The sequence below is a fragment of the Cynocephalus volans genome, chromosome 1 (genome assembly GCF_027409185.1).
Source record: "Cynocephalus volans isolate mCynVol1 chromosome 1, mCynVol1.pri, whole genome shotgun sequence".
NCBI classification, from domain to species: domain Eukaryota; kingdom Metazoa; phylum Chordata; class Mammalia; order Dermoptera; family Cynocephalidae; genus Cynocephalus; species Cynocephalus volans.
The window spans coordinates 59,072,459-59,085,974 of record NC_084460.1 but is presented as its reverse complement, the minus strand read 5'-3'; the positions used below and the strand labels follow the sequence as shown (position 1 = coordinate 59,085,974).

General features: G+C 42.3%; 1 protein-coding gene across 3 annotated transcripts in view; it reads left to right on the top strand.

The window, feature by feature from the left end:
- PCBP3 (poly(rC) binding protein 3) overlaps positions 1-13,516 on the top strand; it is a 277,037-nt gene that overhangs the window by 136,377 nt on the left and 127,144 nt on the right. For 2 of the 3 annotated variants that reach the window (XM_063092058.1, XM_063092040.1), the window contains exon 4: positions 5,713-5,792. The exons of the other annotated variant lie outside the window; for it this stretch is intronic. The gene's annotated coding sequence lies outside the window, so the exon portion shown is untranslated. The remainder of the gene's footprint in view (positions 1-5,712; positions 5,793-13,516) is intronic. 3 annotated transcript variants of the gene reach the window in all.

Here is a 13,516-nt window from a genome sequence, read left to right as displayed (position 1 = left end):
GCAGAGTGAGAAGTCGGGGTTGAAAACAGGGTCTTGACAGATCATCTAGGCAAAGAATCAGTAGAGAAACACAAGATCTAAACAAGACTCTAGACCAATTGGAATTGGCAGATATCTACAGAACATTCCACCCAACAACCTCAGAATATTCATTCTTCTCATCAGCACATGGATCATTCTCCAGGATAGATCACATATTAGGTCACAAATCAAGTCTCAATAAATTCAAAAAAATTGGAATTATCCCATGTATCTTCTCAGACCACAATGGATTAAAACTAGAAATTAATAACAAACGAAACTCTGGAAACTATACAAACACATGGAAATTAAACAGCATTCTACTTAATGACATATGGGTCCAAGAAGAAATCAAGCAGGAAATCAAAAAATTTATTGAAACTGATGAAAACAATGATACATCATACCAAAACCTGTGGGATACTGCAAAAGCAGTATTGAGGGGAAAATTTATTGCATTAAACGCTCACTTCAGAAGAATAGAAAGATGGCAAGTGAACAACCTAACACTTCACCTTAAAAAACTAGAAAAACAAGAACAATCCAAACCTAAAGTTAGCAGACGGAAAGAAATCATTAAGATCAGAGCAGAACTGAATGAAATTGAAAACAAAAAAAACAATTCAAAAGATCAGCGAATCAAAAAGTTGGTTTTTTGAAAAGATAAATAAAATTGACAAACCATTAGCATGGCTAACAAAAAAAAGAAGAGAGAAGACTCAAATAACAAAAATTAGAAATGAAAAAGGCGATATTACAACTGATTCATCTGAAATACAAGGAATCATTCGAGACTACTATAAACAACTATACGCCAACAAATTTGAAAATCTGGAGGAAATGGATAAATTTCTGGACACACACAAGCTCCCAAAACTGAACCGTGAAGACGTAGAAAATTTGAACAGACCAATAACAATAAAGGAGATTGAAGCTGTTATCAGAAGGCTCCCAACAAAGAAAAGCCCAGGACCAGATGGATTCACAGCAGAATTTTACCAAACATTCAAAGAGGAATTGACACCGATTCTTTACAAACTATTCCAAAAGATTGAAACGGACACAAATCTCCCAAACTCATTTTATGAAGCAAACATCATCCTGATACCAAAACCAGGTAAAGATATAACCAAAAAAGAAAACTACAGGCCAATATCCTTGATGAATATAGATGCAAAAATCCTCACTAAAATACTAGCAAACAGAATACAGCAACACATATGTAAAATTATTCATCACAATCAAGTGGGATTCATCCCAGGGATGCAAGGTTGGTTCAACATACGCAAATCAATAAACGTGATACACCATATTAACAAACTCAAACACAAGGACCATATGATCATCTCTATAGATGCTGAAAAAGCATTTGATAAAGTTCAGCACTCATTCATGACAAAGACCCTCTATAAGTTAGGTACAGAGGGAAAGTATCTCAACATAATTAAAGCCATATATGCCAAACCCACTGCCAATATCATCCTGAATGGGGAAAAGCTGAAAGCTTTTCCTTTAAGAACAGGAACTAGACAAGGATGCCCACTCTCACCACTCCTATTCAACATAGTGTTGGAAGTACTAGCCAGAGCAATCAGAGAAGAGAAGGAAATAAAGGGCATCCAGATTGGAAAAGATGAAGTCAAACTGTCCCTGTTTGCAGATGACATGATCCTATATATCGAACAGCCTAAAACCTCTACAAAAAAACTGCTGGAATTGATAAATGATTTCAGCACAGTAGCAGGATACAAAATCAACACACAAAAATCAGTAGCATTTCTTTTCTCCAATAGTGAACATGCAGAAAGAGAAATCAAGAAAGCCTGCCCATTTACAATAGCCACCAAAAAAATAAAATACTTAGGAATTGAGTTAACCAAGGAGGTGAAAAATCTCTATAATGAGAACTACAAATCACTGCTGAGAGAAATTAGAGAGGATACAAGAAGATGGAAAGATATCCCATGCTCTTGGATTGGAAGAATCAACATAGTGAAAATGTCCATACTACCCAAAGTGATATACAAATTCAATGCAATCCCCATCAAAATTCCAAAGACATTTTTCTCAGAAATGGAAAAAAACTATTCAGACATTTATATGGAACAATAAAAGACCACGCATAGCCAAAGCAATGCTGAGCAAAAAAAATAAAGCTGGAGGCATAACACTACCTGACTTTAAGCTATACTACAAAGCTATAATAACCAAAACAGTATGGTACTGGCATAAAAACAGACACACTGACCAATGGAATAGAATAGAGGATCCAGAAATCAACCCACACACTGCCATCTGATCTTTGACAAAGGCACCAAGCCTATTCACTGGCGAAGGGACTGCCTCTTCAGCAAATGGTGCTGGGATAACTGTATATCCATATGCAGGAGAATGAAACTAGATCCATACCTCTCACCGTATACTAAAATCAACTCAAAATGGATTAAGGATTTAAATATACACCCTGAAACAATAAAACTTCTTAAAGAAAACATAGGAGAAACACTTCAGGAAATAGGACTGGGCACAGACTTCATGAATACGACCCCAAAAGCACGGGCAACCAAAGGAAAAATAAACAAATGGGATTATATCAAACTAAAAAGCTTCTGCACAGCAAAAGAAACAATTAAAAGAGTTAAAAGACAACCAACAGAGTAGGAGAAAATATTTGCAAAATATACATCTGACAAAGGATTAATATCCAGAATATATAAGGAACTCAAACAACTGTACAAGAAGAAAACAAGCAACCCAATTAAAAAATGGGCAAAAGAACTAAGTAGGCATTTCTCTAAGGAAGATATACAAATGGCCAACAGACATATGAAAAAATGCTCAACATCACTCAACATCCGGGAAATGCAGATCAAAACCACATTGAGATACCATCTAACCCCAGTCAGGATGGCTAAAATCCAAAAGACCCTGAACGATAAATGCTGGCGAGGCTGCGGAGAAAAAGGAACTCTCATACATTGTTGGTTGGACTGCAAAATGGTGCAGCCTCTATGGAAAATGGTATGGAGGTTCCTCAAACAATTGCAGATAGATCTACCATACGACCCAGCTATCCCACTGCTGGGAATATACCCAGAGGAATGGAAATCATCAAGTCGAAGGTATACCTGTTCCCCAATGTTCATCGCAGCACTCTTTACAATAGCCAAGAGTTGGAACCAGCCCAAATGCCCATCATCAGATGAGTGGATACGGAAAATGTGGTACATCTACACAATGGAATACTACTCAGCTATAAAAACGAATGAAATACTGCCATTTGCAACAACATGGATGGACCTTGAGAGAATTATATTAAGTGAAACAAGTCAGGCACAGAAAGAGAAATACCACATGTTCTCACTTATTGGTGGGAGCTAAAAATTAATATATAAATTCACACACACACACACACACACATACACACACAAAAACCAGGGGGGGGGAAGAAGATATAACAACCACAATTATTTGAAGTTGATACTACAAGCAAACAGAAAGGACATTGTTGGGGGGGAGGGGGGAGGGAGAAGGGAGGGAGGTTTTGGTGATGGGGAGCAATAATCAGCCACAATGTATATCGACAAAATAAAATTTAAATAAATAAATAAATAAAACCAAGGTCTTGACACTGCACAGCTTCACGAGGCAGCAGTCGTGGAGGAGAACCATGCAGGCGTGTGCCCCGGAGGGCATGGGGCAATACATATGGCTTCATACTCCTTCAGGCCAATTAATAAATATTTAAAAACATCATTCAGAGATTACCAGTAAAAGAGCCCGAAATACCTGGATAACGTACTCACACCGAGTGGGATTGGGGAGGGTGTGAACATTGCCATGCCCTTGTCATCCTTGGGGAGTCCCATGACAGTACTTCACACACACACACACACACACACACACACACACACACACACACACACGCACACGGTACAAATATTCGGTTAACGTAAAAATGAGCTCAGACTTATTTACAGTTTTACAGTTAAAAAATAAAACGATGAAGTAACCATTTTTGGCTCTCAATTTGTCACAGATTGAAACGTTTAAGAGTGAACAGTATAAGAAGTGTGTGAGAAACAGCACTCATCGACTTTGATGGGCATGTAATTTGTAGAGACCTTTGTGAAGAAGATTCTTGTTAACCTTTCTGAAATTAAAAATGCACAATTTCACTTCTGGTGCCAAGGTAGCTATGAATGTGTTGATTCCAAAAATTTTTTGGATGTATTGATCATAAAGAGTAATATGTGAAGTGTAGAACAAGGCATGAATGTTTCACTCCCATATGCACTGGAAGTTTCTAGATGAACCCACAGGCACTGGAAGTTTCTAGATGGAATATTAACAATGACTGAACTCTGCATTAGCAAGAAAGAGGCTTATTTCTTATGGTTTACATTTTAACTGTCACTTTGAAGAGTTATGAAAACCACCTAAGACCAAGAAGAGTTTTAATAGTTATTATTGTTAATAATTTATATATGTTGCCACATTTATTCCAACTCATGGTATGTGAATGTTTAATAACTGAAAAACCTAAAACATAAAGTTCTTCACCCACAACTTAGGAGCAGGCAGAGCAGAGAATGTTCTGTCACCATTACTGCTCCAAGAGGAACACAGAATAATAGTCATTAAAATACTGCAAATAGCAGTGGGTCCTAAATTTATTTGCACCCTCTGTAAGAATTATTAGACCTGTCTCCTCCTTGCCTCCACAAGGGTCCCAAACTCCCAGGGAGGCGTGCAGCCTGCTGAGATGGAAAGGGCCTCATTTGAATTCCGGGACAGCTGCTGCAACCCTTTGCATTAAGAGTTTCTAGCTGTGTGACTCTTACCAGCTGCTTTCCCTCTCTGAGCCTGATCTACTGCTTGATCTGGTAAATATTAGGTGTGGTATAATAAACACAAAAAGTGCTTGGACATAATAAAGGGCTTTAAAATTGTTAGTTCTCCTTTTTAAGATTTTGCAGTTTTTATAATCCAGTGCCTATTTCTGGAACATAATTTATTAGGCGTGATTAGAATAACTAGATCTTGAAGTTTTATATGGTTTTTGGATGTGTTTTCCTGCTGCCTAAATTCTGTTGAGGAGGCTCTGGAGAACATGGCCACTCCCGCTGGCTGGGCTGGTCACTGGTGGCCACTGGTGTTACTGCACGTGCAGTAGTAGGGGGATGTCCTAGGCAGGGGCTAGTGGCTATACATGGGACAGGGCCTTTCTCCTTGGTCACTTGCTCCATTAAAGTAGACAGTAGGGTTTGACTAGGGCCCACAGCATACCCAGGCACCTTTGACCCTTCACAAATGTGTTGCCAGATTTTTAAAAAGGTATTTCTGCATAGCCGAGGGTGCAGCCTGCTCTGATGGTAAAAGTCACAAGCCTCACCAAGCAGACCATGCTCTGAGGTGTGGCCCGGGTCATACTTGCCACAGTAAAGGGAGAAAGTCTTTGAGTAGACCCAAGCAAAGGTGGAGGAGGGGGGAGACACCCACAGGGTATGCACAGTCAGGGACACAGTGCCTCTTCACTGAATGCAATGCCAGATTTCAAGTAACAAGGTGTTCCGCAAACTCCCCAAATTGAGAATGATGAGGAATTGAAAGGGGTCAAGCGAGATGTGGTCTGCATGCCTTAGCCAAATACTTCGTGTAATGTGACACTTTTCCCTTGCTTTTTGGTAGATGGACAGTGTCCCACCCTCGGGGAGCAGGTGGGCTGGCAGGACAGGCGTCCCCAGGCCGGGAGAAGGAGACGCTCCCAGGTACTCTCAACTACCCCTGCTGGTGACCCGCCTGCCCAGCCCTGTCCTGTTCCACATGATGGCTACTGTGACCCTGCCTTCCCCGGCCTGCTTTGCCCACCTGTGCCTGCCTGTGCCTGCTGTAGCGCCTGTCAGTTGGTCCACCTCAGCCCAGATCTTGACCCTCCCTTTTCCCACCTGACTCGGGACCTCACCCTGACTTCTGGTTGCTCCTTGTGCTTGTCCATTTCTTTTGAGGTTCTTGGCCCTGAATTGCATCCTGACCCCCATTAACCTCATTCCACAGTGGGTCCGTCCAGAGGTCTCCCTTGACAGAGGTGGTGCTGATGACCTCTCGGATGCGGACTGCTTCTAATCTGTTTATTTCCTCTAACAGAGCCATTTGTAGGGAAGTGAGAAAAAAAGTTTTATTCCTTAAATATATGATCTTATGGTGACTGTTACTTTTCAACTACACAGGATTTTAATAACTCTTTTACTAGCCATATGGCGATTCTCGTCAGGTCACAACCATAGTGAGGGTCATGAGACATTTCAGAGTAGAATTGATTTGGGGGATAATTTGAAAGGGGGCTGGAGGAACTGAATTGCTATCCAGATTCAACAGATTCATTCAGCCAGCAGTGATCAAATGCTCGCTCTGTGCCAGGCTCTGGTCTGGACTTAGAATGGGGTCATCAGTGAGCACGCTGCTGGTCTGTCCCCAGAGATGGCCATCCAAGGTGGACTTCGTACCTGAAAATGATGAATGACAAGCTCAGCAGAGCAAGAAAAAGGAGGCATCAAGAAAGGTCAGGAATGTGTGTGTATGCAGTGTGAGTGTGCACACATGTGTGGGTGCATGTGTGCACGGTGTGACTGCACAATGTGTGTGCACATGTGCGTGGTGTGAGTGTGCACACATACGTGTGGATGTGAGTAAGTATGCATGCATGTACCCATGGGTGTGTGTGTACATGCACATGTGTACTTGGGGGTTATCAGTGTTCGGCAGGGTAACAGGGTTGGCCAGGTTCAACAGGGTTGGCCTCATTGAGAAGGTGACGTTTAAGTAAAGGTGTGGGAGTAAGCCACGGAGGAGGAGCAGTCCAGGCACAGGGAATAGCCAGCACTGAAGGCCTTAAGGACCACTGGGGCATGTGGCTGGAGCAAATGAACGAGGGGAGGGTGTTTGGGGCTGAGTTCTGAGAGGTGAGGGCTGGGTCAGCTGTGGCCCTGTGGTATCCTGAGAGCTTTCACCCTGAGTGGGAGCCATGGCTTTGTGTTTGAGCAGAGGAGAGACCTCAGCTGAATTAGGTTCTGACAGAATCACTCTGGCTTCCGGATAAAGAATCGACTCTTGAGGTCCAGGGTAGAAGTAGAGACCAGTTAGGAGGTGCTGCCTGGACCCAGGTGAGAGGTGATGGTTACTAGAACCAGGTGGTCACTGCAGAGGTGATGAAAGGGTTAGATTTGGGGATGTTTGGAAGGTAGGGCCTTCAAACAGAGTGGGAGTGACGGGTGGGACAGAGGAGGCAAGAATGAGGGCAAGGCTGTGGGCCTGAAGGTTCTGGAATGATAGCATTGTCTCCAGCAGGGTGGAGCTGGGGAGCACACAGTTGCATAGAAGAGACTACAGTCCAGGAGAGAGGATCAAGGAGATGTGTACTTGTGCCTGATTGGCAAATGCATGGCATTCTGTGCCAGGAAATGGCATGAACCATAAAGGGAGCGTCAGTGGAGAGAAGAGGACTGGGAATGGGCCCGGGTGCCCCAACCTTGGCAGGCTGGGATGAAGCAGAGGAACAAGCAGGGTCTGGGCCAGAGTGACCAGTGAGGGACCAGGGGAGCCCAAGAGATGCCAGAGCTGAGTCTGGAGAGCCTTGTTCAGGAGCTGATGGGCTGGCTAAGGGAAGAGCCAGGAGGTAACTATGGGAGTTCACGCAGGTCATGGGCGATCTTGAGTGGTTTGGGATTTGGCAGGGAACAAAAGCAAAAGTGGGGTACACCTAAGAGAGAAGGGAAACAGCGGAACTGGAACAGCAAGGATAAAGTTTTGATGAGTTTTACTAAAAGGAAAGAGAGCAATAAGGGAGGAGGAAGCCAAGAGTTTTACGTGAAAGTGGGAGATGTAGCAGCTTGTTTCTGGGCAGGTGTCAGGAATCAGCAGAGCTTCCAGAGAGGATGAGAGAACAGCTGGGTGAACCTTGGGGTGCATGGGAGGGGACAGGCTCAGTGAGGAGCAGGCTGGCCCGCCAAAGCCAGTGTCAAGTGGCAGTAGAGGGGTGGATATGGTGGAGTCCGTCCTTCTCTGAGGGCCCCATTGGTCATCATCCCGGCATGCGAATGGGAAGGTTTGAAGGCAGAGGAATCGGTATGAAATATACCTATTCACCTGTTCTTGACATATAATAAAAGGCAATTTCATATGGTCCCACTTACGTCTTGTGCAGGAAAATTTGGAAGATTTGGGAACATGACCAGACTAGGGAGGTGGGTTGTGATTACTGGTGTGCATGTGTGACCTGCATGTGGTCCATGGTATGCACTGTGTAGTTTGTGTTTTCCTCCAATTATGCGCAGCTGTGTGGATCTGGCTGTGGAATTGGCAGAGAGTGACATTTTAATAGAGTTGTGGCTTTTGCCAAGCAAGGATGAGCACGCAAGTGAGGGTAAAGGGAGCTGAATGAATGCAAAGAGGACATGACAGTGACTCCATGGTGTGATCTGGGCAGAGGGACAGGACAGAAGCTGCAGAGGGAGGCACTGGGACAGCAGAAAAGGGCAGATGGTCATACTTGACTTTCTTTTCCAATAGGTGGTAGTCGTAAGTTAATCTCTTTCAAAGTAGAATGCATCTAGGAAATTTTTTTAAAAATACAACTACCTTTTCAAGTTAGAGAACAATACTTGGTTTCCATGGCAACTGCCAACAATTTAACTATACAGCAAGTGTTATGTAGTGGCACGGGGTAATTACAGACAACAGAGAAATTGCAGGGTAAGTCTTAAATAAATACAAAGTGACTACATGGTTAGGTTCTGCTCCTGAAAGCGAGTATGCAGTTCATCTCCGGGCCCTGAGCTGCATGTAGGAGATGGGCCTGTGCCCAGCTGCCAGCTGGGGGCAGTGCCCACTGTTGGGCTGAGAGCCTTTCCTTGCCTTAGTCATTTAAGTGTGAGTTTGCTTCTCCTTTCTGTCCAGGACCTCAGGCAAGTTGTCCTTGAGCCCACCTGGCCCATGCCTCTGTGGGGCCACCCTCCCCAAGGCCAGGCAGGGAAGCAGGTGGAGACCATGCAGGAGGCTCCAGGCCATTGCTCTTGAGATTAATCTTATCAACCAGAACTTTAAAGAGAGTGTTTCCATCTGTTGGACTGTCTATGAAAAGAAAACCTATGTTGGGTTTTCTTTTTTTAAAAAAGGACAGTACAAATCAACCTTGTAGTGATTGTAACAGGATGATTACCTGAGAACTTTTATCTGTTGCCACCCTGAAAAAGATATCCCTGGAAAATACAGATATTTTAAAATAGCAACGACAGAAATTCACGATGTTCTAGGAGGCAGGGATAACTGTAGTCAGAAGACCAGACGTTTTGATTAATTATTAAGAGATAGAAGCAGATAATGTTTGTGGGATCAAATATCACAGAAGACATGCGGAGAGGCCTAATGCAGATAAGAATGAGAATTAGGACACTCAGCTTAGGACCAGTGGACTCAAGGAGCTGGAGAGGATTGACTGGCAATGTTTATTCAGAGGAGCCATGTCAGACAGCCCCTCCCACCTGCCACAGTGCTGCGTGGCAGCTGCAGTGACATGTGCCACCAGCTCACGCCAAGGATGTAGAGTGTGGGCTCCTGAACATGGCAGTCAGGAAGAGTGTTCAGGCCAGCTATCACCTGAACACTACTTCCAGAACATGAAAGGGACAGGGAGCTACTTCCAGAAGATGAAATCCTGGAATATGCAGTCCAGAGACACCAATCCCTTCTCCCCTGCAATACCAGAGGCACACCAGATACACAGAAATAGGGTCCAGGAGAAACAAATGAAGCCTGTCAAAGCAAAACCCTGGACACAGCCAAGAGCTGTCACACGTCTAAGGAAATCCAACACAGGAGAAAGAGGCACCACACACAACAAAAAGAGTATCAGGGACAGATTTAAAAGCACAATGAGATGACTCAGATAAAAGAAAGCATTGCTTCTTGAAAAGAAACTACCAAAGATTTTGGAAAGTAAAAGTTAGTCAAAATGGAACAGCCAGGATGGCTTGAGTCACAAAATGGGCAAAAATAAAGAAGGAATCAATAATTAGATAAATAAGCCAAGGACTGTTTCAGAATGGAGACCTACAGAATTGAATGGTATTACAGAATTCAGACCTAGAAACTCAGAGTGGATCCAGAATGCAGACTGAGAAGAATGAGAGCTATTTTAGATGTAGACTACAGGACCAAGAACTATTCCAGATGCAAACAGAGAGGACCGAGGGCTATTCAAGATACAGACAGACAGAATCAAGAGCTATTCCAGAACATAGAGCTATTCCAGAATGCAAACAGAGGGGACCAAGAGCTGTTCCACATGCAGGCAGAGAGGATCAAGAGCTATTCCAGATGGAGACAGAGAAGGCTAAGGGCTATTCCAGAATGTAGACAGAGAAGACCAAGAGCTGTTCCAAAATGCAGCCCAAGAGGACTGAGCTATTCTGGATGCAGACCTAGGGACCAAGAGCTATTCCAGAACACAGACTAAGAGGACTGAGAGCTATTCCAGATACAGACAGAAAAGACTTAGAGCTATTCTAAATGCAGACAGAGAGGACCAAGAGCTATTCCAGAACACAGACATAGAAGACTGAGGGCTATTCTAGAATGCAGACAGAGAGGACCAAGAGCTATTCCAGAAATGCAGACTTAGAGGACCGATAGTATTTCAGAACACAAACCTGGAAGACTGAGGGCTATTCCAGAATGCAGAGAGGACTGAGAGCTATTCCAATTGCAGACAGAGAGGACCGAGAGTTATTCCAGAGGCAGACCTGGAGGACCAAGAGCTATTGCAGAATGCAGACTGAGAGGACTGAGAGCTATTCCAGATGCAGACTGAGAGGACCAAGAACTATTCCAGATGAAGACCAAGAAGACCAAGAGCTGTTCCAGATACAGAGAGGACCAAGAGCTATTCCAGAATGTAGACTTAAAGGACTGAGGACTATTCCAGAATGCAGTCTTAGAGGACTGAGGACTATTCTAGAATGCAGACCTAGAGAACTGATAGGTGGAGAGAGTGAGAGAAAAAGCTGAGACTGAAAGTGATTTTGAGAAGCTCCATATTCTGTTGAGTAGGAGTCTGAAAGGACAGAACAGAGAAGATTGAGGGGAAGAACAATGAAAATGTACTACAGAAACATTTCCCAGAGGCATGAAATGCATCAGAGAACTGACCAGTGTTGAACTGGGGGAGAAGACACGAGTACCGGGACACACTAGGACGAGTTTCAGGACACTGTTGACAAAGAGAAAACTCCGGAAGTGTTCAGGAGGAGATGCAGGTGGGAGTCAGCTTCTTCAAATGTCTGGGTATTAGACTTTCCAATGACAAATTGTATTGTAGATCTAACTGGAACAGTATCTTCAAAGTACTTGGGGGAAAATGATTCCAAACCTGGAATTGTAAACACAGCCAGAGTAAAATTCAAACTGAAGGGCAAAGGAAATGTGTCCTAATAGTGAAGGACTTGGAGGTTCTCAGCCTCATCCCTGATACTCTGACAACATGAGGGAAAAAAAAGACAACTGTGTATAAAAGAGGGTGATTTTTGATATCACAAATAATGTTGAGGACAGCATCCAGTACAACATGTATTAGTCTAAACAGTTGTTGACACAGATTGGTGTGCAGATTAAAGTAATATTTGAAATGAAACCTCATAAATACATATTTATATAGTGATGAGTAGGAGAAAAATGAAAGTTTACTAAGCTTCAGATCTTTTCAGGAGGAATCTATTCTACTTGAGCCTATAATATAGAAATGTGCATTTACATGTAGTAATGATTTATAAGGAACCACCAGAGGAATAGGCACAGAGTATGTCTCTTTAATCTTATAGAGGAAAAACTATGGAACAAAGACAATCTGCTCAATTCACCCAAAGGTATAGAAGAAGGGAAAAAATTAAAAATTGTAGAAAATATATAAGATGTGACACTATATTGACATTAGTTCAAACATATAGGTTAAATTTGTCTATTAAAAGGCAGATCTTGGATTGTCTTAAAATGATCCAGAAACAAAAAAATTGTTAATGGGAAGGGCACTAAGCAAATACTAATCACCAGAAAGCAGGCCTAGCAATGTTATTTTCAAGAAAAAGATGAAAGGCATCAAGTGGGACAAAGATACTTCCTTTTGGTAAGTTATAATCCTCTAAGAAGACAGGATCATCATGAACTTTCATGTGCATAGTTAACATAGCTGTAAAATTTATGCAGGAAGAATTTCTAAGAATGGAGATGGACACTCCAGTACCACAGTGGGAAACTTCAACTGACAAATCAAGGTGGCAAAAACAATCCCTGTGGTTATGAAGGATTGAATAGTGCATTCTCATCAAACTCCATCCTCAACACAGTGCCCTTCTCTTCTTTCTTTTTATTGAAACACACCAAGACCATTCACAAGTATATCTACCATGTGTTTGATCTTAAAGAAAATTCTAATTTTTAAAAGTAGAAATCATAAAGTGCTGTAAAAATGGAAAATAACCACAAAAGAGAAGCCAAAAATAATTCAGACCTCATTATATGCTTGGAAACTTTGGAGTGTTTTAAATAAAGCATAAACTGTTTAGGAAGTAATGAAAATGAGAGAGCCTTTCATGTCAGAGCATGAGGGACACTGCCAAAGGAGTTCTCAGAAGAAAATGTTGGAAAACCAGAAACATTTAAAATAAATGAACTAGCCATACGACTGTAAATGTTAGAGAAAGAATTACAGAATAATTTAAGACTAAGTAGGGAAAGTACATGAAGATAAAAGTAGAGATGAATACAGTGGAACATGAAAATTTGTTGCTTGGTGCAATAAATTCTGAAGAAGGATCAGTAGAATGCTTAAACTGTCAGCCACTTTGATTAAGAGGGTAAGAAGGCAAAACTTTAAAATGTGGGGAACCAGAAAGTAGAAGTAACTGCAGATCGGAGCTATTAAAACTTTAAGAGACTGCTATTTCCAGCTTCTGTGCAAAGAAATTTGAAAATCTATATGAAATGAATGATTTTCTGGAAAAATTAAGTCAGCAAAACTGCCTCAATATGATGTAGAAAGTCTGAATGGACCCATAGCTATGGAAGCAACTGAAAGAGCACTCACAGATCTGCATCACATGCTGCTGGACAAACGGCTCCACAGGAACATTCCAACACGTCCTAAAGGAAATACTGTTTGTAAGGTCTGTAAACTGTTTCAGAGTACAGGAAAAAGCCAGAAGTTCCCAAAATCACTTTAAGATCTCAGCAATATTGTTATATAAAAATTGTGTAATCTTTAAAAAAATCTATAGGTAACTGAACACTCTGAAAACAAATTACAACCATAAATGAAATGTTAGCACATTGACTCCAATGGTGCTTTAGTTCCAGCATTTTCTTTAGTGTGAGAGGAGCTTTGTGAGTGGTGGCATGGCGGTTTGCTGTCTTTGCTGTGGCCTCCTCTCTGCTGCGCTGCTTCTTT